General features: G+C 37.6%; 1 protein-coding gene across 2 annotated transcripts in view; it reads right to left on the bottom strand.

The window, feature by feature from the left end:
• The window catches only part of COL8A1 (collagen type VIII alpha 1 chain), a 222,784-nt gene that overhangs the window by 88,089 nt on the left and 107,377 nt on the right, over positions 1 to 27,318 (bottom strand). For both annotated transcript variants that reach the window (XM_072615369.1, XM_072615370.1), the window contains exon 2: positions 3,401 to 3,528. The gene's annotated coding sequence lies outside the window, so the exon portion shown is untranslated. The remainder of the gene's footprint in view (positions 1 to 3,400; positions 3,529 to 27,318) is intronic.

Raw genomic sequence — 27,318 nt, 5'->3', positions numbered from 1 at the left:
TAGATGAGGAAACCAAGTTCTGGGGAGGTTAAATGACTTGTCAAAGGGTCACAGGTATTAGATAGAAGACTCATGATTTGCATACCCCAATACGGCATTCTTTCCACTTCTGAAACACTCCTTTTGAGCATTTTTAGATGGGCATACAAAAGTCTGAGGCTAATATGTATATCTTTTGCTTCACACTGGGGCGATTTTGATTCAGGGTTTTGGGCTTGGAACAACCAAACCTTTCAATCGTCCTTTGTCTGCCACTTTGAATGTCGATGTAAAAATCATCCTGGATTGCCCAAAGCCACACGCCTCATTGTTAGGAGAGACAAGAATAGGATCTGGGACATCTGATTTCCAGACACATGCTTCACTAGACTGCACATTCTAGCCTAGTTTTTTTTAAAATCCTTCGGTAAATCAAAATTATCCATCCTTCTTAACCCTCCAGTAAAGTAAGCAAAATCCTTCCCCCTCCCCATCCTATCTTCATTTAGTAAAATGATAACTCTTCATGTTGCTCAATCTTTGGGGTCACCGTATTTAGCACTGCTGTCATCTGCAGTAGCAAAGCTCAGCAGAAAGTGAGTTTATACATCTGAAGTTACAGCTGTCAAGTGTTGTTCTTTATTGCTGTCTTTTAGTAGAAAAAGCCCACAGTCTTCAAAGCTCCAAATGGCTTCCAAAATGCATTGTGGTTTTCCCCAGTCTGTTTATCTCCAACATACAATACAACCACAAAAAAGGCCCTTCCACAGTGTGTCTGATTAATAAAACAGATATAGATCAATCCGGCAGGTTTTCCATGGGTATTTTTGGTTGCACATGTAGTTCATTAATCCCCAAGTGCAAGGTGCTACCTCTTTATTGTGAATCCAAGAGAGACATTCCACTTAGTGGAAATAGGCAAAGGAATGGTTGTTTCAGAGGCTATTTTAAAAAACTTGCTAATGTTTTTTTAACTCATGAAAAATATGGACCTATCCATAATACTTTCTATAGATTATGATTCAGGAATTCAATTAATTTGTCATGAGGAAAAGAGGACTTCAAGATGGAATATTTCCAGGGGGAAAATCTGTCTATACATTTGTAATGCATATGTGTATGTCTACGTAGAGAATCAATGACTACAACCTATTTCCATTTCTCAGTTCATATGTTGTTTGAGGCTTTTCCTGTTGTAATTTCCTGCTCTTGACAGTTGTAGTTTTCTTTAAACTTTTAATCAAAATGATTTTTAAATGGCACTGAGATTATTGCACAAAATTCCCATATTTGAACACTGAATGAGTTTAACACTATATGGAATTAAGTGTAACAAGCCAAGTCCATCTCCCCTATGCAACACATATACACATTCAAAAAATTCTTTATTTCTTTTTTCAATCAAAATTCCTGTGCCTAAGAATGACTTTCAGCTGGTTATTTTTATTAGAAAACTGTCATCTCCAATCCCTAAGCCTGACTGACTTGATAACTCTTTCAAACATAATGTTTATTTTGGTTTGTTTGTATTGCTGCTGCCCATTGTTTAAATCACTTATTAGATATTAGATGTGATTTTTATTGGCCGTATACTCTGGAACTCTTCATAACAAAGGATATGTTTTGTAAAAAAAAGCACAAGATGAATTTTTTTCTATCCCTGTTGCAACTTCACAAGCCTCCTCTCCTCTCCTCACCTCTTTCCTCTCCTCTCCTGTCACCTTCTAGATTTTCACTCTTTTAGTTGGCCTTATTACTGTAGTTTTTTTAGCTCTGTGAACCCATTGGTGCCCTTGGCAGTAAGATTTGGTTACAGGAAATCCAGAAGCTGAGCCTGCCTTTAGTTTCAGCAATTACATTTCTTTGGATTAAGTTCAGAGCCAGTTCGAGATTGTGAATAGAATTCTCATCTCTCCTCCTTCACCAACTGTCTTGCAAACCTCAGCTATGAAGAAGACAGATAGCTTTCTATTCAAATATAGTTAGGGGTATGATAATCATTTCTAAATGCTTTCATTTAGTTCTTTGATAAACTTTCTCCATAAATAATCAGTGCATATAATTTTTAAAAATGGCATGAATTGAAATGCCCTTAAAATAATTTCAGGGAATCCTTTCTTTCTCTCCCTTCCTTCCTTCCTTCCTTCCTTCCTTCCTTCCTTCCTCCCTTCCTTCCTTCCTTCCTTCCTTCCTTCCTTCCTTCCTTCCTTCCTTCCTTCCTTCCTTCCTGGCATTTCTTTGTCCCATGGGGATATAGCAATAACTAAATGGCTAGCTATGTACTGTATTTTTTAAATCTATAGACACATCCATCACCATCCTAAAATGCCCCAGAATCTCAGTTATCTATTCTTCAGAAGTGAAGCTCATGCTTTTCATTACCAAATAAAATTAAGAAAATGTAAGAAGCCATTGTTTTATTGCATATTAGGAAATAATGAGTGCTTCCAAAAGTCACACTTGAGACCAGACAATAGTCATAAGTATAGGATGACTATGGATACTATGAGATAATGTCTACTTGTCAGAAATGGACGGTATAATCTTTTTCCATCAAAGTTCAGAAGTTAATGATGTACTTTACATTTTTATTGCTTCTACTTAGAGACTGATCAAGGAATAAAAGGGGTACTGGTATGCATTTTTTAAAACTGGATATTTTCAATATCATGTATATATAATACCATATTTATTGAATGATGTGATATTTCAAAAACATCCAAAGCAAAAACATTTCCTTAGGAAAAGAATGATTTCTTCATTAAAAATCCATAACTCACAACTAGAAATATTATCAGAAGAAAATCTTTGGTTCATATGCCAGTGATAGAAAAGTATGTATGGAAAATATTAGGAGATACATGATAATATTAATTTTTCTATTTGTATGGGAATTATTTATTTTTAAAACCTACTGATCTTTTATTCCTTGGAAACCCTATGGTTAATCACGAAAGAAGCTCATGCTAAAGATACCTCTCAGTAAAATCAAACTCTCCACATATGGCAAACACTTGGGTACCTCCTTTGCTCCTACGGAACTGATTATGTTTAAGACCCTATTTTACATGCCTGGGCTTAAAAATCAGTTTAGATCATCTGCAGTGCATGTATCTTGCTATTTGGAACTCTTAAACCAGTCACTAGCAATGTTCTTACATCTTGCATTAGATGAGGGAGGGAGGTGGGAACCTGGAATAGGTGAACAGGTTACATGGAGGTCAGCAGCAGCTAGACTTTGCTTACAATCTCCCAATGTGGCATCACTGGTACCCAAGGGATAGCCACAGTGGATGAGAAAAAGAGAAGTGAAGGATGGAAGACCAGCGGTAGCATCTGCGAGCTGCCCCACACACAAGGGCAGGTGTTTCTCCCTTCATCAACCTCCTGCTAAACCCTGGTGGAGATATTGTACACTTACATTTAGACTCTGGGAGAGGGAAGAATTGTAGACCAATGAACTTGCTTCTGACTTACAGCAGCTCTGGGTTTGGTATCTGTCTCTTCAACAGAAGTAACAACTTCTCTTGTTTTGTTTCAGATCAGCCCCTGGGGATGGAAAAAGACCTATGTCATGAAATCTGTACAGTGTGAGGATATTGAATTCTTATTAGATCAAGTCACTTTTTGGTTATGGAAGAATTCAAGTAATAGAGATATTTGAAAAAAAAAAACACCTCAATTTCATCTTTAAGCACTATTGAAAGCTCTGGGTGTACCCTGTCCCCTTACGTTTTTTCTCCTGTTACTTACAGGAGAGAGTGGAGTTTCTTCTTGTTTCTGCATATTGTTTCCACACAGTTTAGTCTAATGAAGCAATATAGTGTTATAGCTGATTCAGAATCCACCCATTTGAAATTTGTGATAATTTACACAATGGGTCTAAGTTGGTGTTTTGTTGAATTCTCAGTGAAGGAATGGGTTTGCCATGATTCATGTTGGAAATGAGATTGAAATGGGGTCAGTTTACATATTTGAGAAAATACACTTTCCAAGACATCTTAAATTCACAACAGCATAAAAATCGCGTACACTTTTAAATGAATTTCATCTTTCACTAAAGCATGTCAAACAGTATCTCTACTTGGTAATGCTTCAGTTGTTTTTAGTCACTATACTGGGCAGCTCGGTGGCACAGTGGATAGAGCGCCAGATTGAGAGTCAGGAAGACCATGACTTCAGATATTTACTAGCTGTCTGTCCCTGGCCAAGTCACTCACTGGTTGCCTCAGTTTCCTCATCTGTAAAATGAACTGGAGAAGGAAATGGCAAAGCCCTCCAGTATCTTTGCCAAAAAAACCCCAAAATGGGCTCACAAAGAGTCAGAAATGACTAAACAACTGTACATTGAAAAGAAGTACATTTATGTATATATATATATATATATATTTGTACCCATATTTCAGATGTTTTCACTAACATGGTATTTTCCCTTTTGTGATAAAATAGCAAGGTTTTATGATATTTGCTTTTCAGTGAGGCAGATCATGGTAGAGTAATTTATAGGATAATGAATTTAGAGGTAGAATGTACTTTAGAGGTCATCAATTCTAATCTCATTTTACTAATGAAACCAAGTCCTAGAGAGGTTTCAGTAACTTACTCAGGGTCAGCCACATATCTAGTTTGTGTCTGAGGTAGGATTTGAACCCAGGCTTTCTTGACTTTAGGCCACTATTTCATGCCGCCTCACACTAGATAAACTATTTTATGTGAACTATCCCAGGGAGAACCATTTCTTTAGAAAATAAGAATAAAGGTCTGATTCTTTCTCAGATAAGTTTATAATACAGGAAGAAAATTGTAATATCTAGTCATTCATGCTAGAATTTATCATGTGAAATTATCTTCAACCACATAACTTTTCATCATCTTTTACAGCGTCCATCTCTTTGGCAACACCCCCTTAACACCATTGCCAAGCTCATTATAGTTCCTGTTGACTTATACTGCAAATTAAAGTACAGATTTTCAAAAGGTCTCCTTGCCTTTGGTCTCAGCCTGTGATTTCATCGTAGAGAATCATATTTCATCACATGTATGTAATTTATAGTCTTAAAGACTTTCTTGAGGCAGTGAAAGGTTAAGTGACTGGTTTGAGGTCATCCTTAATGGCTGATTTGAACCCAGGTCCATATTTTAGGCATATATTAAACTTTTCTTAAGAGAGAGGCTTGTTATCATATTAAGACAAGATCCTTCTATGCCCGTACCTTGTAGGGTTTACTGTCAAGAGTCTTTTCCATCTATCTGTTTGGATAATTGTGTGGTTTGGGGAGATTTTTGTTTTTAATATAATTAATTATGTCAATTATCTTCCTGATGTAGAACAATCTTTCCATCCCTGGTATAAATCCAATTTGGATGGAACAAATGAGCTTTTGGATTAATTGCTGTAGTCTTTTTGCCAAGATTTTATTTAATGTTTCTGTGTATTAAAGGTACACTTGAAACTAAGTCTTCCTGACTCTAAGCCTGCCATATATCCACTATATCATATGACTTCTTGCCCTTAATTGAATGAAAAATAAAACTTTAACAGGAGTTTCTCTTATTTCATTGGACTGAATTCACACTTTTAACCTTAAGTTCTCCAAAATATGTCAGACACACTCTAGTTATGTGACCCCGGGCAAGTCACTGAATACTCTTTGCCTCAATTTCCTCATCTGCAAAATGAACTAGAGAAGGGAATGGCAAGAAAACCTTCAAAAGAGTCACAAAGACTTGGACGCAACTAAAATGATTAAACGTCAACAATGACAACAAAAGGGAATGAGCTCCAAATAACATTAGAAATAATATTCAATACCTATACTACAAAAATTATTGTGAAAAATGGAGAATGAAATCACTCTTAAGTTCTTGCATGATTTCCCTGATTACTCGGGGAAATACAGAGCAAACAAAGAGAACTATAGAACCCTATAATGAATGAATCAGTGGATTCAGAAATATTAAATAAAATCTTGGAGAAAAGATTATGGGCATTACTCTAAAAGTTTATGTATAGCATTCAAATTGGAGTTATACCAGGGATGGAAGGATGGTTCTACATTAGGAAGATAATTGACATAATTGTATTAAAAACAAAAATATCCCCAAGCCACACAATTATCTCAACAATTATGGGGAAAAGATTCCTGATATTTTTGCTAAAAACTTTACATAAATGAATCTTTTCTTAATATAATAATAATCACCTCTCTTAAACTGAGAAATGAGCATTATATGTAATAGGAAAACATTTGAAAATTTCCCAATAAACATAGTAGTAAAACAAATCTACTCCCTTTTCCTGCTATTATTTGATAAATGTCTAGAAATCTAGGAAAAAGAGACAGGAATTAAAGGCATAATGACAGCCAAAGAAGAGAAAAAAAATGATTCCTAATGAAATAATGATTTAATTAGAAAATCCTAGGAAATCAGCAAAAAAAAAAAATTGAAAGAATATTTTCAGCAAAATTACAGACTACAAAGCAAACCCACAAGGTTAATAGCATTTCTACAATCCAAGAGACAACAATAAAAGGGCTATCCAGAAAAATTATGAAATCCATAAAATATTTTAGAGTTAATCTACCAAAGTAGATTACTCAATATTTGTATAGATTGAATTATTAGATGATTGTTAAAGAAAGACTAACAAATAGCTAGGAGAATACTCGGTGCTCATGGCTGTACTACTCCAATATAACAAAATGATGACAATATCAGTGTTTATTTACGTATTTAGCTGTATGTCAGTCTACGAAAGAGGTATTTTACAGGTCTAGACAAATGATCTGCAAATTCATTTAGAGGAGTAAAAGACCTAGAACATCAAGGAAAATAACAGAAAAAAAAGCTAGGAATGAAGCACTTCCATACCTTCAACTATATTAAAATGTAACAAAAATCAAAGTCATGTGGTACTTAAAAATAGAAAAGTAGATTAAGGGAATAGACTAAGTAAAAAAGAAATAGAAATAATTGAACTTAGTAACTTAGTCTTTGATAAATAACAAAATGTAAATTACCCAAGAAAGTGCTACCCTTTTAATAAGAACTTCTGGGAAAAATAGAAAGTAATCTTGTAGAAATTAGACTTGGATCAATGTCTTATACAGTATTCCCCAATTAGTTCTAAATTGATATATAACCTGAATGTTAAAGACTATACCATAAAACCTTAGAAGATGTAGGGATCCTATATGCTTCGCAGTTATTAAGCAGGAATTATTCTCTAAAAAATTTTTTTATTCAAGAGATTTTTAATGGTAGCTCTTTTTATGACTTAAATTTGTGCATGTATTACTTCCCTTTCCCATTCTCAGAGAGCCAGGAAGTGAATTTTTAACAAAAAAAGGAATAGAGGCAATAATGAAAGATAAAACAGGTAATTTTAATTATATGAAATAGAAGCACTTTTGTATAAACAAAATTAATGTCAAGGAAAAGAATGGAAGCAGTCAACTGGGGAAAAAAACTTTATATCTGATATATGTTTGAGACATAAAATATGGACAGCCAACTAAAATCTAAAAGACCGAAAACCATTCCCCAACAGATGTGATTAAATGATATGAACAAACCACTCTCAAAAGATGAAACACAAAACTGTCAACAACCATATGAAAGAATGCTTCAAATAATTAATTCTTAGAGACATACAAATCAAAACAAACTTGAGATCTCAAATCACAACCAGAAAATTGGCAAAAGATAAAAATAATATGGGAGTAGTTGTAGAAAGACAGGAACACTAATAAATTTTTGTCTGATCGTTAGTTGGTATAACCATTCTGGAAAGCAATATGGAATTATGTAAACACAGTAACTGAAAATGTCCATACTCTCTGATCCAGAGTTTCTACTATCAGGTATAAAACCCAAGGGTATAATTTACCAAATGAAAGACTCCATATACATAAAAATATCTATAGTAGCACTTTCTGTGATAACAAAGAATTAGAAACACATAGATATCCTTTGATTGGGCTAAACATAATGTATTATACAAATGTAATGGAGTATTATTGTGCTGTAAGAAATAATAAACAAGAATACAAAAAGATGTGGAAAGATTTACACAAACTGATACAAAGTGAAATGAACAGAGCCATGGGAACGATATACACAGTGATTACAACGATGGGAAGGGAAAGAAACTACAAAATAATCAAAACTGAATGATGTAAAATTATCAAGAATAGCTTGCTCCAAAAAAGAACTATGTGAAGCCACCTCTCCCCCTTCTTTACAGAGGTCCACAGGTGTGGACTTGACCATTACATATAACATCAGATTAAAAAAAAATCGATGATTATTTTTGCTGAATTTTTCTCTCTGTTAGAAGAGGTGGCTCTTTGGGAAAGAAGTGGGGGAGAGATATAGGGTGAAATGTGGATGATTTAAAATCAAAAGATATCAATAAAGTATATTTAAAATAAATTAGATTTTTTTTCCTGTCTGCTGATGATAGTTTTCTGCTTAATCATTTTACCAATTATCTTAGGTAGCATAACACCTAATAGTCAGATGTTACTCTACCATCCATAAGTCATTTGACTAAGGAAGGAATGATCTTTCTGCTTCATTTTTTTTTCTGACAAACAGATTTAAAAATAGTTACTTCATAAGTTGTTGTGATGATTTGTAGAGATAATAGATGTCATTTAAAAAGTGGAAGTACACTCCAAAATACAAAATGTGTCATCCCATCTCTCTGTCCTTGTCCCACTACCCTGCCCCCACCTCTTACTGGAGACTCTCTGTCTCTGTTTCTCTCTGACTCTCTGTCTCTGTTTCTCTCTCTGTCTCTCTCTCTGTCTCTGTTTCTCTCTCTGTGTCTCTGTCTCTCTGTGTCTCTGTCTTTCTCTCTCTGACTCTCTGTCTCTGTTTCTCTCTGTCTCTCTGTCTCTGTCTCTCTGACTCTCTGTCTCTGTTTCTCTCTCTGTCTCTCTGTCTCTGTTTCTCTCTCTGTGTCTCTGTCTTTCTCTCTCTGACTGTCTCTGTTTCTCTCTCTGTGTCTCTGTCTCTGTCTTTCTTTCTCTCTCTCTCTGACTCTGTCTCTCCACCCTTCCTTTTTTTTGAAGCAGTTAATTAAATGCTTACTGACAGATCCTTATAACAATCTTGTGAGGAAGAGGCTACTAATAATGTACTCTTCAGTTACAAGAGAGGAAAACTGAGTGTCAGTTCCAGAGAAGTTAAGCGACTTGCCTGAGGTCATTCAAACCAGTATTCAAATGCAGTTATTCCCAACTTCAAGATGAATATTCTTTCTTATATAACATGACTGTCTCTTCCTTAACTCCTCAGTCTCCTTCACCCCTGCCAAGTCTTGTCAGTTTTGTCTCTCATTGTTTTTTTCCACTCACATGGCTATTCTCTCAGTGCAAACCTTCAATACCGGCCATCTGGACTACTGTTAATAGCACCCTACTTCATCTCCCTTATTTTAGTCTCTCCCTTCTCCGATCCATCAGCACAGCTTCCAGATTAATCTTCCTAAAACACAGGCCTGACTATATTACTCCCCTGATCAAAAACCTTCAGTGGCTGCCTTTTGCCTCCAGGATAAAAGGCAAAGTCCTCAGCCTTGCATCTCAAACTCTCCACAGTTTGACTCCCATTTACATTTATTTCTGCCACCAAATTGGCTTACTGGCTTTCCTCAAACTCAACATTGCCTTTTCTTTCTCTAGGACTCTGCACAGAGAGAGTGCATTTGTCTGGAGTATGTTCCTTCCTCACTTTTGCCTCTGAAAGTCCTTAGTTTGTTTCAAGGCTCAGTTTAGGTGCCATTTGATCCACTAAGTTTTTTCTTATTCCTTTGTTTTTAGTTCCATATTCCCTTCTAGATCTACCAGTTATTTACTATGTGTATGAAAGCTTTATTTACCTCCCCTCCCCCAAAGTAATATTTAAGTTCATTAAGGGCAGTGCCTTTCTTCCTTCCTCTCTCCCTCCCTCCCTCTTCCCTCCCTCCTTTCCTCCCTCTCTCCTTCCTTCCTTCCCTCCTTCCTTCCTTCCTTCCTTCCTTCCTTCCTTCCTTCCTTCCTTCCTTCCTTCCTTCCTTCCTTCCTTCCTTCCTTCCTTCCTTCCTTCCTTCCTTCCTTCCTTCCTTCCTTCCTCCTTTCCTCCCTCCCTCTCTTTCTCTATTTACAGTATCTGGCATGGTGCTTTGAACATGGCAGGTGGAGAGATTCCAGTGTCTGGCTTCCACTTTTGAGAAAGAAAACATGCAGTTCCAGCCTCTCATGTGCCTGAAGGCGGGGGGGGGGGGGGGGGGGGGGTGTAAGTCTGGGGACAAGTTGACAGGCAGAGAAAGCAATGCTTCAGTCATTTCCCTGTCTCTCGCTCACTACACTGTGGACTTCTGGGAATTTTCCCTTGGGTAAAACCTGCTGTTCTGTAATCTCTCTTGTCTCTGTCTCTCTGTCTGTCTCTCTCTCCACCCCTTCTCTTTCCTCTTTCTCTCTCTCCTCTTTTTTGCTTTACCTCCTCTCTTTCTCCCTGCATCTCTCTTCCCTTTCTTTCTCCCTCTGTCTTCTTTCCCCCCTCTCTCCTTCCATTTCTCTCCTTCTCTCTCTCCCTTCCCCCCACTCCCCCTCAATCTATTTCATTGCCAGCTAACAACGAGAGCTTATTCATCCTGTATATCAAATGATATATTCTCATCTGTGTACCTTCTTTGATTTCTGTTTGCTGTTTATTGCCTTGAATAAGTTTTATTTGCTACCAGTGTTCTTTGTCTTACTGGCATTTGGTAAGAAGGGAGTCAAGCCTTGGATGCGTATCTTGGGGTACTTCTTTTCCATTAAGGGATAGTGATCTTGGGCTCAGCTTGGACTAAAAATGATTCTCCCTAAACTAACAATATTTTGGGGGCAGATTTATATATAATTCTAGCCTGGCACCTTTTATCTGAGGAGAACAGAGTGGCCAGCTTCTGGCCCCATCCTCTTACTTCCTCTTCTAGAAGGAATCAATTCCTTAGAAAAGGATGGGCAGATGAGACTCTAGAGATATCTCTTCATGCCCACCTTTGAACTACTCCTACAGAGACTCCTGGAGCCATACGTAACTTAGATGAGTGGCACCCTCTTCACCTCATCCTTATGCATTTAAACTTTTATCTAATTGATCCATTTGGTTCTGACTCAACATTTCCCTAGAAACATCCAAACAACTTATTCTCTGCAAGCACATTTCTCCAAAAACATCTACATAAAAATGCTTAATGGAGTTCAATTAATCAACAGAATTTATTAAGTACACAATATGTCCTTTAGACTTTGGGGAGGATGAATGAATTGATGTGAATGTTTTCCATTGCATCTGATTTTAGTTTAGTGACTTCATGAGAGGCAGTAGGGCCTAGTGAACAGAGAGCTGACCTCTGAGTCAGCAAGATCTGGGCTCAAGTACCTTCTCTGACATAAACGGGTTGTTTTACCCTGGGCAAGTCATTTAACCTTTTAGTACTATAGGCCGGCACTTCTCAAACTGTGGATTTCGATGTAACTGAACGTAGGGATAGAAAAAATTGGCAACAGTAATATGTTTCTGAATTTGAAGCAACCAAAAATTAATTAAAAATCAAACACATAGTGAATCTGAGGTGTTTCTGGCAGAGCTTGCCTGTGTTGTATCATGTGACTTCACTTTAGCCTGGTTCTGAACACAGTATTGATGATTAAAAAATCAAAATATCAACCGAAGCTGAAAAATGCCGAAGATGCTCTGTGGCTTGCAGTATCAATATTTCACCAAGATCTGTTTGTGTAAAAATAAGTACATCCATCTCATTAGCATAAACATTTGCTTCCGTCTTTAATAAATGGTAAAATTACATGTATACCAAAGAATTGGTGTAAAATGAATTCCTTTATGATTTATTTTCAGTAAATATTTATTTGTTTACCTGTTATATATACCATATACCCAAAATTGCATAAAATTTCTCTGGCGGAAAGGGGTCACGAGTAGAAAAAGTTTTAGAAGCCCTGTTCTAGGCCAAGGAGATTAAACTTTAGGCTGCAAGCTGCACAGTGGAATCAGATTAAAATGTTAATTGGAAAATGTTCCACAAAATAAATGAAAATATAACATAAAGTTAATTTGTGGCTTTCTAAATCAATATACAGCCTGCAGGGATCTGTTTCTATTTGAGTTTGATAATACTCCTCTAGGCAATTCTTTAAGAGTATGAGTTACTGGAGGAGAAAGTGAGGCTGATGACTTTATGTAGCCCTCCCTTGCTCAAATCAAAGTCAACTGCAAGCCATGTTATCAATTCCCTGACATAATGGTCCTCTTTGAGAACGAAGGACAAACCATATACAGGAGAAGTGTAGAGGGAGTTTCCTTAATCTCATGTAATCAAAGCTCTAATCCTTGATCCTATTTTACTGTTCAGTTGCATCCTACTCTTTGTGATTTCATTTGGGTTTTCTAGACAAAAATAGTTTGCATTTTCCATCTCCAGCTCATTTTACAGATGAGGAAACTGAGGAAAACAGGGTTAAGTGATTTGCCCAGGGTCATCCAGCTAGTAAGTGTCTGAGGCTGGATTTGAACTTAGGAAGATGAGTCTTCCTGACTTCAGCCCTAGCACTTGTATCCACTATGCCACTTGGCTGCTTTGACCCTATATACCTCCATAGTGTTGAATGAAATTCACACTATAGGTTCTCAAAACTTTCTTTCACTATTATTTTTATTTTCCCTGTCAATATAATATCAAACACTTATTTTAGGATAATTTAATTCATATGTATAGGAATAGGTTTTAACTGCCAAAAGTTGTTAACTAGGTGGTACACTGGATAGGTCACTAAGCCAGGAATCAGGAACATCTGAGCCAAAATTCAGTCCGGGATATTTACTAGTTGCATGACCCTTTGCAAGTCATTTGACCTCTGTCTGCCTTACTTGCTTCACTTGTAGAGTGGGGACCATAATAGTACCTACCTCACAAGGTTGTTATGAGGATCAAATGAGATTTTTGTAAAGTATTTACTTAACACAGTGCTTAGCACAGAGTGGTATGCAAGTTATGTTCTTTTCCTTCTAAAATGAAACTGTATTTGAGAAATAGTGTGACATTTGGAGTTAAGGAACCTGAGTTTGAAAAAGCTCAGCCACTTAATTCCCTGCAGAAGTTGGGGCAAGTCATATTATCTCTCTGCCACAGTGTCTTCATTTGTAAAATGAAAGTTTTGCAGCAGACTACCACTGAGGTGCCTTCCAGCTCTAAATAATCTTATAATTGACTATACTAAACATTTTCTGAAAACATTAACTTGATATTTGTGACATCTGCCACGAGGAAAGAAGTGAAGGCAAACTATCATGATAAACAGTCAATGGGACAGCTCTTTGTCACAGTTTCAGCTTCCATGACATTTAGCGTTAGCTTTCATATGCATAAGGTGTGCATTGAAATGTCCTCTTCAACCAAGAGATCATCGTATACAGTAACAGTAATGTTGTAATGATGATACACTGTGAAAGACTTGGCTACTCCTATCGAGACAATGATCCAAGACAATTCCAAAGGACTCATGGTGGAAAAAATTCTATCCACCTCCAGAGAGAGAACTGATGAACTTTGAGGGTAAATTGAAGTATAATTTTCACACTTTCTTTATTTTTCTTCCTTTTTAAGAAAAATATGGCTGATATGAAAATGTTTTGAATCATTTCATATTTGTAATTGATATCATATTACTCACCTTGTCAGTGAATGTGAGAGGGAGGGAGAATTTGGAGCTCAAAATGCAAAAAGGAAAAGAATGTTAAAAATAAATATATAATACAATTTTTTTAAAAGAGGTCTTCTTTATATGGCTCTCCATTCCAGTGTGATTCCAGGATACCGGTTTAGCATCATTAGGGTAAAGAATGGATAATATGTAGTTAGTAAGCACCTACTATGCCTTTGGCATCGTGCTAAGGGCTGTGAGAGAGACAAAAGGCAAATAAGACACTACCTCTCCACCCCACCCCCATCCCCAGCTCCCAGAAATTTACATTTTGTTGAAGAGACAAGACTTACATCCATTAAAGAATTGGAAATCAAGAGCATGTAAGTAAGAAATACATTGTGTGGTGAAAATAACATTATGCTCAGTCACATTATAGGAGAGTGAAGAAAAAAAAAATCCAGAGGACAATGAGCTGTCTATAAGAGTCACCTGGAGGCATAGTAGGAAATGCTCTGTGCCATGATAGATAGGTGGGTTTTCAGTAAGTATAGAGACCTAAATGAAAAAGGCAATTGCAAGAGTAGAACATTATGAGCCACGACAGAGAATTCAAAATGAGAATGTAATGTAGAGAGATCAGAAAGGGGACTGGCTTGATGGGAGAAGAGGGTGCATGTGTTGCGGAGTACTGTACCAGGCATAAGGTAGCTAGGTGATGCAAGGGATAGAGTTCCAGGTCTGGAGGCAGGAAGATTCAATTCTCAGAGTTCAAATCTGGCCTCAGACACTTACTACCTGCGTGACCCTGGGAGAGTCACGTAACCCTATTTGTCTGTTTCCTCATCTGTAAAATGAACTGGAGAAGGAAATGGCAAACCACTCTAGTATCTCTGCCAAAAAAAATTTGGGGTGAGGAATCTGAAGTGACTTAACAAGTGCTGAGGGATATATTTAGATAATGGAAAGAAAGGATTATGGAATGATTCAAATGTCAAATCAAGAAGCTTTAATTTCACCTGAGTGGTAAAATGAAACTTTTTGAGTAGAGGAATAACATGATAAAATCAGTGTTTTAGAAAGAATAGTTAGGACTGATTAGAGAGAGAAGGGAAATTGGAGATGGGAAGCCCATCCAGCAGGTGATTTAGAGTAGGAATAAATATTAGACACCACCTAGTCCCCTCCCTACATTTTACAAATGAAGACACAGAGTTCCTGAAAGTCCAAAAGGTGACTTGTTCAAGGTCATTCAGTTAGCTGATGTCAAATACCAATTTGAATTCAGGTCCTTGGATTCCAAAGTCAATGATCTTTCTGACTGCAGATGACTGCCACTAAAATGACAACAAAGTAATGAATGAAAAAAAAATCTGTGTTTAAATGATCAAAAATAAATGCTGAAAATGTGGTGAGAAAAATGCTAATATTTGATTTGGTGTTTGTGTAATGCAATGATATTGCATGTTCTATGATGAATCAGGTATTCAAAATTCAAGTAAAGGAATTTAATGTCTGCTAAATGTTGTTAGATGTCTATTACCCAGGAACAGCAAAAAAAAAAAAAATCAATATTCACATATTTGGCACATAGCATGCCCTCTAAGATCCTGCACGGTGTGTGTGTCTAGACCTGAAGAGTGGATAGAGAAATCCAGTCATTTGGCAGGATGTGTGGATATTCAGACATAAATTGACCTTGGGTTTGCAAAAGATGGCAATCCATGAAAATGTGGAGAAACATCTGGGAAATCATGGGATCTTGAATGGTCTCTAGTGACATTTCAATTAAAGAAATTAGTGCCAGAACCCAGCGTTATGTTAGGTAAATGCTTGGGAACAAGTCATTCAGACACAGAATTTGTTTTTTATTGAGCCCTACATGTATATGGAGGAAGACACCATACTGACTTTGGATGGCAATGTTAATGGATTTAGAGGTGACTTGAAACATGCTGAAATGACCCCTTAGGAATGACACCCTCCAAATTTAAGTTGTAGGACAGAGGAAATGAACTGTGACAATTTTAAGCAAGAGGAATTTTCTCATGCAATCTCTAAAGTAACTATAAAATTAAAGTGATTTTGTTAGGCAGAGTGCCTTATATATTATGCATATTTAATAAATGATTATTGAAGTATAGGATTAATTTTGTATTTTTGAAATTGTTTCTCAAATGTTTAAAGAATCAGAAGTACTTTTTGTTTAGAATAAAATCAGAGAATGCAGAGAATTCTACCGGATATATTCATTAAGTTTGTTGTGATATTTTGAAATAAGTTTGATTCTTTAGAAATGAATTAATAGAGGTATTCTTGAGACCAGCCAAGATGGTGGAGTAGAAGTATCAAGGAGCCAGTCAGGATCACACAGGATTTGGCATTCACCACTATAAAGGAGCCAAGAGTCTGGAATAAAATATTCCAGAAGGCAAATGGTATACGTTTACAACCAAGAGTAACTTACTCAAAAAAAAAAAATGAGTATAAGATTTTACAGAGGAAAAATCTATCTTTAATGAACTGGATGACTTTCCCAGCATTACTGATGAAAGACTAGTATTCTATAGAAACTTTAAAATATTAATACAGGAGTCAAGAAAAAACAAAAAGGTGAATATGACTGATCAATAATAAGGGACTAAACAAGGATGAACTGTTTATATTCTAAGCAGAGATGATATCTGTATCCCCTGAGAACCATATCACCATCAGCGATCATAGAGAGAGTCTAGTAAGACAAAGGGGGGGAAAGGTTTTGTTTGTTTGTTTTATGATTCTGTGATCTTAAAATAAGAAAGAAAAGGTAGAGGAAAATGAATGTAACAACATAGGGAATCCAGCATCTTACCAATACCACTAAATGATGAGGCTGCTGGAATGGCTTAAATCCTCTGAGCCCAAAATGCCCAAAAGTCCTTTCTCCTACTATTTGGGAGTTTGGGTTTCCTCTAGCTACCAATTTCTCAGGCTTCCCTCTTCCCATCTCCCCATCCCTCAGTATAAATCATCAGCAGTTCTTGAAGTCTGATGTGCCTATAAGGTCCAGCTCCCCAGTGCCCAGATAAAATAACCCAGATAAAAACACTGTAAAAACCTGCCAGACTTTTCTGACTTTAAGGGCCCAAATCCACCCAGGACCCCCCCACTAGACCTGTTTCCTTTATTTCCCCTTTGTATTTCTATCCTCAGCCCCAAGTAAATATTTTCTTCTTGCTTACTTCACTTTCTCCTTGAATACTTTGTGGTACCCCACTTCCCAGCCATGATAGTTTTCTCTTTAGAAGCATTAGCCATTGACCAGGATTAGGACTTGGGTTCTCAGCAACTACCACTACTTTCCAAACCATTTCTTAGGAAATGGAGAATACAAGGCTGAACTGGGAATCACATCTTCTGAAAATAGCACCTCCCGCCTTCTCCCTGACATGAGGTCTGTGGTGATGGGGACACTCCTAGTCACCTACCTCTTAGGTCTTTCCCTTAGTAACATAAGTGGTTTATATGAGAGATTGCCACCTTGTTCTATACTTTGGTATCCTTTAAGTACATTAAGAAAACAGGGTGGGGGAGGAAGGAGAGCAGAAGAATATCGAAAATCATTTCATACAATTTGGGTGAACACGTTGAAGTTTACACAAATAAAGAGGAAGCAGTATGTGTGGGTGGGGGGAATGACATTTGAACCTCAACGTCACTGAAACTGGTTAAGGGAGGGTAGAATACACACACCCAGTTCAGTACAGAAATACATTTCACTCAACAAGGAAACAGGAGAGAAAGGAGAGTGGGGAATAAGAAAAGGGTAGATAAAGGGATGGATTGGTTTCAAACAAAATACACTCATACCAAGGAGTGTTCATCTCAAAGAGATATTTAAAGGAAAAGAAAAGACAAAAATCTGTGATTAGGCTCTGGGTGAGGGAAAGAAAATTGGGGTAGAGAAAGAGAAGTAGCTTTCATTAAGGCTCTAGCATTGGTGGTTAAACACACTGATTCTTTTTCACCACCCTCTAAAAAAGGGACAGCAAATCCACCAGTGAATGAAACAACCAGCCATGATTCCAGAGGACTCCTGATGAAACATGCTACCACTTTGTGACCGAAAGGTGACTGACTCAGGGTACAGATTAAGGATCCCCCCCCCACCTTGGATGTGGCTAATGTAGGAATTTTGTTTTCTTTTCATTTTCAATTAGGTGGGAGAGAAAATGGATTTTTATTAGTTGAAAAAGTAAAAATAAATTTGGAAATATAAATTCACATCTCTTATGAGAAAACTTAGAATTTTAGAGATGGAAAAAGGCTATTTCATTTAGCCTAACCCCTCTCATTTTGTTCTAGGCTACATTACTACTCTAACAGTCTAATAAATGTACGTATTTTTAAGTGTACTGCAAAAGTGAATGAGGTAATTGCAAATCACTTACGGGCTGAAGGATTGACATCCAGAGCTCCTCAGCATAAAGCTTGATTTAAACAAAATCAGTTTGACTTTGTTTTGTTTTTCTTAAGACACAGAATGTTTGCTTTGTTGGCTACCAGAATTTCTTTAATCCTTTTTGAATGGTTCAATAATTAGAACAGCTCACTTTTACCCAGTTCTTGACAGTCTGAAAAGCCCTTTCCTTTCATCATCTCTGAGTAGTAAGCATTGTAAATATCAGCACTCTCATTTTACAGAGAAGGAAACTGAGATTCCAAGGGATAAAGTAATTTTACCTGCTTTGACATGTTGCTGCTGCCTTTCAGACTAACTTCCTGAGGACTTGGACTGTGTTTTTGGTCATTATATTCCCAGCACCGAGAAGTGGGATCATAAATCTAAGAGCTAGAAGAGATTGAGAGTTTGGCTAATACTCTCTTATTTTACAGATGAAGAGATCCAAGTCTTTTCTTCCAGGTTACATGGGGGGAAAGGAAGATTGGAATTCTACACCAGTAAGCCACATGAGGACAAGGGATGCTTCATTTTGTTATTGTATCTCCAGGGACTACCACAGAGCCTCCCACGGTAGACACTTAAATGTTTGTTGATTGATTGACTATAACGATTATTTTGTTATTATTTGTTTCAAATGAACTAGACATTTAAGTTGGTCCGAAATGTCAAGACTAACACAGGTACCATTGCATGAACAGACTGAGGTTGAAGGTAATAAAATGTCAAAGTTTCATTTGTCATAAATTTGGAGCCAAAAGAGACCTTGGGTTTTGAGGAAAATGGGTCCAAGGATAATAAATGACTTGCCAAAGGTCACAGAAATGTTAAATAGAAAAGAACTGGGATTTGAACCAGAGTGCCTTGAGGCTCTAATAAGATAATGAATAGAAAGCTTCTTGTTTCTGATTATTATTTTTAGCCTACAGACACCTCACCTCTAGTCTGGTGAGGACTTCACTCCCTGAGCCTTCTACTGATATCAAGAAGTGCTTACCAAGCAGTAAAGGGGTACGATGATAAATGTTTAACAACCTGGCTGGGGTGGTGGTGGTGGGGTGGTGGGGAATGCATGCATATATACTGTTAGTTAGTGTTCATTCTTAGCACTTTTAAAAGTCTAGATAATTAACAAAACAACACATCAAGCCCTGATTTGTGGCAATTATTGATTTCTTAGGCATAAATATTCACACAAAATTTAAAAGTCCCTGCTGTCTGTTAGAGCTGCCTTCAGCACTCTCCTTATTTGATCTCAGATGGATGCTCTCAGATCAAATGCAGAATTATGTCTGCTTCATTTGTCTATCTTTCTGGCTTTACTGCCCCTTGGCAATGTTTGGGGAAGGGTAGAAGAGGTAAATCTGGAGGAAGGTGATTTAATCCCTTCATCTTGCCCCATATTCTAGCGGTTAGAAGAAGATCCCTATACCTTACACTGCCATTGGCAAAAAATAGTCATTTTTTTTTTTTTGTTATTCAGTCATTTTGTAGTTCTTTCCCGTTATTGATGACCCCATTTTAGGGTTTTCTTGGCAAAGATACTGGAGTGGTTTGCCATTGTCTTCTGTAGTTCATTAACTGAGGCAAACAGGGTTAAAGGACTTGCCCAGGGTCACACACTAAGTGTCTGAGACCAGATTTGAAATCAGGAAGATGAGGCTTCCTGATTCTAGGACTGGCACTCTATCCACTGCGCTACCTAGCTGCCTATAAAAACACTCGCAGCCAACATTTATTTAATGCTTTGTAGTTTGCAAATCACTTTTTATACATTGTCTGATTTGGGTCTTGCAACAACCCTGTGAATATTACAAGCAATATTCTCCTCCTTTTTTAGATGAGGAGCTTAAGGCTTAGAGGTGTCAACTGACTTGCCTATGGTTGCATAGCTAGGAAATATTATCAGGAGTTTTTGAGTTCAGTTTTTCCTAGCACTAAGTCTAGTACTCCATGCTCCCTCTTTAGCTCCTTATTTGAAATCTCAGAACAGCAGAATGCTCTCTCTTCCTACTGAAATCCCAATTCTAAAACCACAGCTCAGTTCCAATAATTAGGAAAAGTTAAAACAACAAGCATTTATTAAGCTCCTACCATTTATCAAGTCCTTTATTAAATGGCACTAGTGATACAAAGAAAGACAAAAGTAATTCCTGCTGTCAGAGAATTCACAATCTAATGGGGGGATGTTATGGAAGTAAATACGGGCATTTAAGATACAGACAAGATACGCAGTATTAAGCAGAGGGAAGAAGTGAAAAAAATACTAAGTTTGAGGAGAAAATCTCAGAGGGGAGGTACAGTATGAAGGTGACTGAAGTGTTCTTGTATAACATGGGATTCTAGTTGGGATTTGAAGGAAGTCAGACATGCAAGCAGAGACAAGGAGGAAGAGTGTTCAGATAGGGAGGACATACAGTAAAAATGCATGACGTTGGGAGATGGAGAATCTTGTCCAGTGGGACAGCAAGGAGACCCATGTCATTGGATTGGAGAGTACCTGGAGGGGAGGAAGGTGAAAGAAAAAGAAGAAAACTCCACACATTGTTTCAACTTCTCAGCATCTCAGAGATCTATCCCTGAATCCCTTGACACACTTCATGAAAATCAGCTTTTGTTTTTGTTTTTTTTTGGCACAAAAGCTATTAGATTATCACAAAGCAATTCGATTAAATAAACATGTAAGTGCCTGCTAGGTTCCAGGCACTGTGCTAGGTGCTGGAAATACAGCACCTTATTGAGAAGCATAGATTCTGAACTAAAGTACATATTTTCTGGTGAGATAGTTCCAGAAAGAATGACCTGGTATATAAACTAGCATAAAAGAACTTAATGTTGTCAGAATCTCCTAGAGGTGCAAACCAGATAGGTGTCTTTGAATGTCAGTAGACTGGAATGAAAAGGATGATGGGAGTGGAATTCAAATTATGGGATGAAATTGAGAAATGATACCCTGAGGCTTGCTAGTAGGAGAGAGATTATTTTATGTTATGTTATATATTATATTCAAAATTCTTCAAGTCAATTTTCCAATGATGGTCTTTTCTCAGTACTCATCCTTTACATCTCTGCAACATTTGATACTATATTGCACCTTATTTCTTCTCTGGGTTTTCATATTATCTCTTCTCTAGTTCTTCAACCCATGCAAAGGCTCCAGCTCAATCTCTTTTTGGTGTGTATCTTATGGTGGGTAAATTGCAAGTCTCTATCTTGGACCCTCTCCACTTCTCTGTCTATACTCTTTCACTTGGTGACCTCATCAGTTCCCACAAATTTAATTATGGAGCTCCCAGATATATACACACGTATATGTATATGTATATGCGTATGTGTATGTGTATGTGCATGTGCATGTGTATATACACACACCCATATGCATGTATTTGTGCGCACACACAGACGTACATACATAGATGCATATACACACATACATACATACATACTTACATACATACACTCTGAAATCTGACATCACCAACTGTCTACTGGACAATTCCAACTGCATGACCTGTGTGCATCTTAAACTCAACATGCCTCAAACAGAATTCATTATTTTTCCCCATTTCCCTCTCCTGAACTTCCTTGTTACTATTGAGAGCACTAGTCTTCCCAGATTTGAGGTTCACAATTTTAGTATTTTTTTTCAGTTCTTTACTCTGCTTAATACTCCATATCCAGTCAGTTTAGATCTTCACTACTTCTCACCTGGACTATTGCAATACATTTCCTATTGCTCTCCCTGCCTCAGGCTTCTCAATGCATCTTTCACACAGCTGCCAAAGTGATTTCCCTCCAGTGCATGTCCAATCGTATCACTCCTCTACTCAGGAAAGTCCAGTGGACTTTACTCTGAAATAAAATACCACCTCTTCTATCTAACTTTTAAATTCCTCCACAACCTATCTTCAGCCAACTTAAGTATGTATTACATCCCTCCCACACTCTATGGTTCAGCCAGGGGTGGGGAACCTGGGGCCTTTTGACAGAGTCCAAACTTTACAGAACAAATCGTTTTATTAAGGGGATTTTTTTCTGTAAAGTTCGTATTCAGTCAAAGGGCTGCACTTGAAGACCTGGAGGGCCATGTGTGGCCCCAGGGCCATGAGGTTTCCCACAAATTGGGCTTCTCACGGTTTTTCACACAAGATGCTCCATCCTCCCAGGGACTGTTTAAGAGGCTGTCATCTGTCCATGGAAGATGGAGGACAGTTTCCTCCTTACTTCTCTGTCTCGGACTCCCTAATTTCCCTCAAGACAGATACTGCAACACCTTCTCCCAGAAGTCTTTTCTGAACTCCCAGGTCCTAGTGCTCGACTTTCCAAAATTTCTTCAAATTTGTTTGCAGTCTTCTTATACATACATACATATAGATGTATATATACATACTTACATATACATATATACATGTATGTGTATATCTACATCTATATGTATGTATGTGCACATATATAAATAAAAATAAATAAATTTATATATATATATACACAAATAGCCTTCTTAATAGAATGTTCCTGAAGGACAGACTTTGTATTTACAACCCTGGCACTTAACATAGTGCCTACAAAGTAATAGGAACTAAATAAATGCCAGTTGAAATGGTAGAAGTGCCTCTTCCAGCTGAGGTAGTGTGCAACACAGCCTGCAGCTCCTTGAAGAAGTACCTTTTCACTTTCATCTGATGCATAACAGGTAGGTAATAAATACTTGTTAACTGATAGGTTGACTCCTAAAAATAAAAAACAAGTCCAAAATCACAGAAGGCACTCAAAGAGCAAAGACAGGAAACAAGCCACTCACAACAGTAGCCCTTGAGGTCCCCCTCGGAGGGGAACTGAACTTGGGGAGGCAAACCCTTTAACATCCAGTTTGTCCTTAGATGTCCCAGAGGCTTCTACATTGACCCTGCTAGGTTCATAGTGCTACCCTGTGTTTGAAGTTCCCCTAGATCAAAAGCACACTTTTAGGGCTTCTGGGTAAGCAGCCAATAAATCAAGCAACCAGTGAGCTTATGTTCAATATCTATAAGCATTTATTAAGCCTCTACTCTGTGCCAAGCACTGTGCTAAGGATACAAAAACAGGGAGCTTATAGTCAATGGTGGGAGGCAATAAGTACATATGCAAAAAATAGCGGGCTTGGAATCATGGGGACTGGGTTGAGATGTTGGCTCTGTCACTTATCACTCTGTCACTTCTCTCCTACCCCTCATTTTCCTCATATTCAGAATGAAAGAGGACCATAGTCAGGCACCCACAGAGACGTAGTTTGGCTTCCTCTGGATTTGAATTTCCACGCTCTCATTTAGATATTCAGCCAAAGGAGACTTTCAACAGTCAGATGCAATTTGGAAGCTTTACCAGAGATTAATTGCCTTATTAATGATTTCAGAGTTATTGTACATCATTGTATTTGAACCTGTCTTCCTGATACCAGCCTTTTGTCCACCACTAGGCTGTGCTACCACTCTCTATTAATTTTCATGTACAGCTAAGTCAGTATCTTAAAATAAAAAAGATGAAGCAAAAATGGGCCACATGAATTGTTTGATATCTTTGCATCACCAAGAGGACAAATATTTACTGATACTGCTAGGAGAGAATGCATTTTCCTCCTGACAATGCCAGCTTAGAGCCTGCAGTCTCATGGACAAACTACACCCTATCCTTTTGCTCTTCTCTGCTCCCTACTAGCTTAATATAGACAGGGTGAATACATCTTGGCATATTCCAAATTGACAGATGACATTATTCCAAGGGAGACAAGGCCATGTGAAATTCTTTTTAAAGTTAATGTAGACATTTCTAATCTAGAACATAATACTTCCAGAGCAACATTTTAAAGAATTTGCTAGTAAACCTGAAACAAGAATTATAGTCCACCAAGGCTACTCATCAGATTTTAATTTAAGATAAAACTAAAAGGGTAAAAATAGGGATTTTTAATCAATCAAAATTATTTATTCAAGTTTCCTAAAACAAACCCAGCCAAACAAAAAACCTATTTCTGCATTCACCCACCACTGTGTAAACTTGAGTAACTCATTTTTCTCTGGTCCTTATTTCTAAAATAAGTATATTACATGAGATTTTCTTTGAGTTCCCCACCAGTTCTAATAGTCTATATAGTAAAGTTGATCATGATGATAGATGGAGTATCATTAATGGTGCCTATACATGAGGGGGTGGATGAGATAGCTCCTAAGGTCTCTCCCATTTCAAACATTCTGAGTTTATAGCTCTTTAATCCGAACGATGTTAACAAAAAAATGTCGTTTTACTTATTAGTTCAAATTGAGACTATGTAACGTTCAGTCCAGCTCCTTGAAATGTTCTGGAGGAGGCTCTTTTCCCTCCAAATTCTCCTGATGGAGCGTCAGGCAGGAAGCCAGTCCACCTTTGGTCACAGATATTGCCTTCCCGCTATTGTAACCAAAAACCCGAGAAGGTTGTTATAGAGCATAGAAGAAGCCTGGCATAGTATAAAGGGCTCTGGATTTGTAGTCAGAGCCCAAGTTCAAATACTACCTCTGAGCTGTTCAGTCTATGTGATTTAGTCAACCTCTCTGGGCTCCATTCCTTACCCATAAAATTGAGGGGGTAGGGGTTTGGATTTGACTGACTCTTCCTTTAAACCTGTGATCCTATAGAAAAATGCTGTGTAAATCTTAGAGTGATTTATAGATGTATGTTATCCATACATTCTCCAAGGGAGTGATGGGATAGGAATTGGATCTGTAATTTCAGTGAAATTAATAAATTCTTAATGAAAGGATTTGTTCTGTGAAGCTTGAATTTAAAGGGCTACACTTGAGGACCTAGAAGGTCACATGTGGTCTGGAGGTCACAGGTTCCTCATCCCTGGATCATAGGCAACTCCTTCAATGAGGCAGGTTAGCCCCTTCTCTGCATTTTAAAGTCTAGAGCCCTGAGAGGTTAAGTGATTTACCCAGGCTCATAGAACCAGTATGTGGCAGAGATAGGTCTTGAACCTGGGTCTTCCTGGCTTCCATGCAAACTCTCTATCCACTAGGCTTCCCTGAACAAATGCTATTATTTTTGATTTGAACCTGTAAATTCATCCATGTAAGGAACTACCAGTTTGGAAACTCCCTTCCATCCCCGATCCGGCCTCACCCCCACTACTCTACTGCACTGTTGGAAATTGCTAAGTCTTCTACAATTTACATTCCCATATAATAAAGTAATATTCTAATACTTAAAATCATTTAATACCAAAGGGATTGAATTCTTAATAAAATATACAAGCTATTTTGCTCTCCCAAATAAAATATTTTGTGAAAAGAACTTTCATCATCCATTTGGAATCTTGTATCATGGTGAATGACAGGGCCTGGGATATTAGCTGAAGGAGGAAATTTTTGTGTGTCTTTCCCTGCCATAGAAGAATAGATTGAAAAAGTCTAACTAGAGGGTTAATAGGGCTAGCTATCAATCTGTAACAAGGATGAACTTTAGAATTCATCTAGTCTAACCCTCTCATTTTACAGACAAGGAAACTGAGGCCCAGGAAGACAAGATGATTGGCCCATGTTCATACAGGTAATAGTGGGATTTGTAAACCTGGGATTTGAACTCAGGTCCAAACCTGGGGGTTCAGCACATTTTTCGCTGTCCTACGCTGCTTCAGGTGAAGATTTAGAGGTCACTGGTGAGGAGGGAAGGGACTTTATTTTATTGAATAGATTCGTTTTTCTTGATTGCAGACATAAACTCATTTAAGATGCTATATGTCTTCAATCAAGAAAAACGAGTCATTTCAGTAAAATTATTATGGACTGCATGCTGGTGATCTAGGAAAGCCTCCAGACTGCATCTGACTGTTGACAGGTTCCTTTACTGAAACTACAAACAATAGTGAGCATATTCACAATCTTAAAAAAGGAGATGCCTAGGGCAGGTACCCAAAGAAAGATATCCTTGTTTCCTCTGGATTTAAGTTTCCCAGTTTATTGGATTATAAAAACCTGTTGATTACATTATTTAGAGATCTTTTCTCATATTTCACTCTTGCTTTTTGTTTCTGTCACCAGATTGTGCCTTGGGTCTACTTGGTACCTCTGGAACACAGGATGACACAGAGTTTTATTTATTGCTTAATTAAATAGTGCCAGTTTTTGAGGGAAGGCAGAGAGAGCCAGGTCCCATACGCGTTGGTTTATTCAGTGCCCGCCTGTGTGTGAGGTTGCCTGGGGGGTAGAGTTGGGGGAGACTGTGTAAAGCAATCGAAACAGACATAGTTCCTTTCCTCTAGGAGCTCACAATAAAAACCAGACAACAGGGACGTGGCAAACATAAAAAAAGGCGAACAGATGCACAGCTGTATAAACAGAGACGTCCAACACATTTGAGTATTTTTTTGTTAAAAGTTAGCGCATGTATCCTTTATGGGGTGGAAACTGGGAAAGGCAGGAGAGCAGGTAATGAGTGAATTGTGTGACGGGGATGGATGTAGGCACCTCACTTCTAACTCAGTAAAAGAAGAGGTTTTCCTTTCATGAATACCTACAGTGAATTCTGCAGTTACCTAGCCCTATACTTCCCTAAGAGAGTGGGTTGAAACCAGCCTAGAGGAGAAAAAATTATTAAGCATGGTATACTCTGCCAGGGGGATTTCATAAGTCTTCTTTCCACTGGAAACCAGGCTAAAAAGTAAATAAAAACCAGAATGCACTGTAATTGTATGTTCCACTTATAATCAAATAGCACATGCCAGTTGAGTTTCCAAGGAAATTATTACTTTTCCTTTTAAGAGATGATATTTTTTTTGCCATTGTCTAGCATTTATTGCCTCTGACATTCTGAAGATGGTCGGTAAATAATTGAGAATTAGAGAATACAGCTGAAATGGAATTCCGAGCAAGCCTGATCACCCAGGATTTATGACTATTTTTCTTTCTTCTTAAATATACCCGGATAGAGAACTGTAAAATCTCCCTTGGTAACTTATCCCAGGCTTTGTAAAACCTTTACTCTTCCCTCAGATCTTTTCATCTAACCTAAATCCCTCTGGCTCCAATTCAGAGGATCATAGATTTTAGAGTTGGAAGGGACCTTTGGGATCATTTCATTCAATCTCTTCATTCTACAGACAAGGAAAACGAGGGGTAGGAGAGTTAAGTGTCTTGTCCAAAGCTCTGCAAATAAGTAAGCGGCAGAGTTTGGATTTGAACCCATGGC

This window comes from Notamacropus eugenii, chromosome 5, assembly GCF_028372415.1.
Source record: "Notamacropus eugenii isolate mMacEug1 chromosome 5, mMacEug1.pri_v2, whole genome shotgun sequence".
NCBI lineage: Eukaryota > Metazoa > Chordata > Mammalia > Diprotodontia > Macropodidae > Notamacropus > Notamacropus eugenii.
Note: the sequence above shows the minus strand (reverse complement) of the source record. Positions and strands in the feature narration are given on the sequence as shown.